The 3,250-nt window shown below is 32.4% G+C and overlaps 1 long non-coding RNA gene across 2 annotated transcripts; it reads left to right on the forward strand.

The window, feature by feature from the left end:
• Positions 1 to 210: 210 nt before the first annotated feature.
• On the forward strand, positions 211 to 2,850 carry LOC147277565 (uncharacterized). Of its 2 annotated transcripts, XR_015123944.1 has the most exons (4): positions 211 to 329; positions 457 to 494; positions 2,321 to 2,420; positions 2,506 to 2,850. It is a non-coding gene; the product is annotated as an uncharacterized LOC147277565 (long non-coding RNA). The 2 variants fall into 2 exon arrangements; XR_015123943.1 differs by having other exon boundaries at positions 217 to 494.
• Positions 2,851 to 3,250: the final 400 nt, after the last annotated feature.

Below are 3,250 nucleotides of genomic sequence, written 5' to 3' on the forward strand. Positions count from 1 at the left end.
GAGAGAGCTCGGGGTGAGAGGGAGTGTTTGAGAGGGCCAGAGGGGGGAGTATCGGGTCTAACTTAAGTCAAAACATTTAAGTTGTGAACAAAATTTGTATATTTGATTTTTAGCTGAAACAATTAATATTAGTCAAGGAATAAAATTTCGGGTTTTGAGAAAATTTCGATGAAAATTTCGATGAAAATTTCGACGGAAATTTTGAAGATTTTTTCAGCCCATAGTTTCATTTAAACCTATTTCATGCCCACCTGGGCCACCTCCAAAAACCCTGCTTTCCCCAAACCCCAAATAAATTAGGGATTTTAATACCCACTTCCAGATAAAAGGTAAGATCAAGTAAGATTTGGTGTTTCTAACCCTAATTTTTAAATACCCAACCTCAAATGGTCGATCCCTATTTCTGAAATTCTAACCTTTTTAGTTTATTATTATTATTATTTTTTTTTTTGGCAGGTTACAGAGCTTTAACCAATTAATTTTCGAATTTTGTTGTAAGTATTTTCTTAACCAATTTTCCTGTATGTATTTTCTTAATTAGCTGTGATTATGATTTTATGAATTTTATGCTTGCCTGATTGTATTCGGTTGACAATATTCGATTATGATTATATTAGATAATTGGTTAATTGATTATATTGGTTAATTGTCTCTAAGACCTATTCACACCCAATCAAGTCAGAACTAATGCTATCATTAGTTAACCAATGTTTAGAATATAACCAATATTCACACCCAAAAGCCAATATAACTAAGTCAGAACTAATGTTATATTGGGTGTGAATATTGGGTGTTAAATGGTTAATTGGTTATATTGGTTGAATATTGGACTCGAGAAAACTAATGCTAATACCTATTCATAATTGTATCAGCTTATCATGGTGTAAAAGGTGTAACTGAAATATTGTCCAATTCTGGTACATGTAGTGCACTCTGAGCTTATAGCAGAAACTACACCTCCGTCACCACTACATCATAAAGCCCAAGTTATCTATTCTATCATTCATTTGACTGCCTGTATATGTTTTATTTTTTAGGTTCTAGTGGCAAGATTTTTCTTTTTCTTATGTATTATGTTTACCACACAAAAGGTTCCATTTAGCTAACAACATTAGAATTTCTGATCTTCTTAGTTCCAAGACTTCAGGGCTTAATTTGGTATATACTTCATTTAATAGTCACAATTGCGAAACTGTAGTTGTATATATTATAATCTAATAGGCCTTTTTCTTTGTTTTCTTTTTCCCTACTGCAAGTTTCTCCTGCTGATGCATTACATCCTCTATCAACACTGTTTTTACTTAATTTTTTCTTTTTGGTTAAGGAATAACTAATGACTTTAGTGCATTTCTGTATTCCAGCTCCTTTGCTTGTATTTGTTTATGCCTTTGGCTTTTAATGGATATTTCTTTAAACCCAAATTGTTAGTCACCTATCATGCTCACCCTCTTTTAAGTTAATCGTGTTGGAGATAAAGAATTGTTAAGTCCATTGTGCAATTTGTAGGTCTAGAACTCCCATATGAGAATTGAGTTTAATGAGGTTAAAGAATTAATTTCTTGTCAAAATAACTTAACTGCCAGCAAATATGCTGCCTGATGATAGTTTTTACAGTGTGATTAACATTCTTTGGACCAAGTGAGATTCTTGTTTTTTTCTCAAATGCTAGCCATCTCCATAATCTTGTTGCTATATATAGTTCCTACTGTTAGCTAGGATTCTAATGGTGATGAGAAAAGGTAATTTGAGAGAAAAGGTAGAATAAGCCTTTTTGTGTATTGATCGATTAATCACTCTGTGAGCAATTGTGCTTATATATACAATAGAGAAGCTATGACTAATTTCAGCTGATCTAACCAACCTATACTAACAGAAATATAAACTGATTTAGTAATAAACAGTTTGTTCTAAAAATAATCTCAGATGACATGGCTTTGGTAACTTGGAACAACTATCATAGCTGACTTGAACTTGATGACATGTGGTCTCTTTGAACTTGAACTTGATGCCATCTCAGCTGTCACAATATAATTATTAATTATAAAATTTTACCAAAAAGCATACCATTTTTGTTGAATAATATGGTCTCTTTGATATAATCGCTCTTTGTGGAGGCTTATTGTTTTCCTTAATCATTGTCTATATTTACGTCTGGGTGTCACATGTCAATGGTGCAGCTATTGCACATGTTGTATCTCAATAAGTTTTATCTGACTACTGCTCCAGTATGGATGCTTGTTATTTGTCCTCTCTTGTGTGATTTTCCGGAATGCTACATTGTGTGGCACCATGCGTCATATTGTTAAAATTGTCATTGTAGGTACTTAATATTAAATCATACTCGTGGAGATTAATGGCTCAGGTTGATCTCTTACCCCAGAGTATCAAACATCTCCAACTTGGTCGATTTCTTAAAAATGGTGAGGACTTTAATAGGCAATGGTGACTCTTGCAGTTATATACAATCTTGAACTTCACTTTTGTTTTGTTTCTTTTTATTTCCAGCTAACAAACAATGGTGACTCTACTGCAAATTGGCACATGTCCTAGCTAGACAACAATTGGGGCAGATTTGTCTTGCAACATCAGCTCTTCTAACCATGCATTTGGAGTAGAGTGTGAGGACAGTTATCAACAAGAGTGGATTTACAATTATATTTTATGTCATGTATTTTTAGGTGAATATATATATATTTAAGACCTTTTTTTTTTGGTAATGCACTTAAGTAAATGTGAAGCGAACACATCTTTCATTGATCTTTTTGCTAGTTGGCAACTTGTAAATATTTATGTAGTTAGGAATTATGAAAATTTGGTTTATTAAACTTGATTTCTAAGTTAATTGTTCAATGTGTTCTTGGATTGCCTGGAAGAGTTTGATAGTGGCATTTCAGCAATCATTATGGGTATTACAAAATAAATGAACAAGACATTTATATATATGTATGACTAAAGAGTATAAATTATGAGAAAAATAAATAAATAAAGTATGCATTATTTACAGCATTTGAAAAATGTTGTGAAAATGGCAACAATAAATGTTGTAAAAGGTCAGTTATGACAGTGAAAAAACGCTATAAAAAGTCTTTTACAACATCACTTTGTGACATGGAATAAACGTTGCAAATGATAAGGACTATTTGCAGCACCCTGAAATACAGCGTTTGCTAAAACGCTGCAAATACTCTTTTGCAGCATTTATCAAATGTTGCAAATACCCATATTTCTTGTAGTGTATTATGTGCCACAA

Source organism: Dryas octopetala, chromosome 8 (assembly GCF_963921425.1).
Source record: "Dryas octopetala chromosome 8, drDryOcto1.1, whole genome shotgun sequence".
NCBI classification, from domain to species: domain Eukaryota; kingdom Viridiplantae; phylum Streptophyta; class Magnoliopsida; order Rosales; family Rosaceae; genus Dryas; species Dryas octopetala.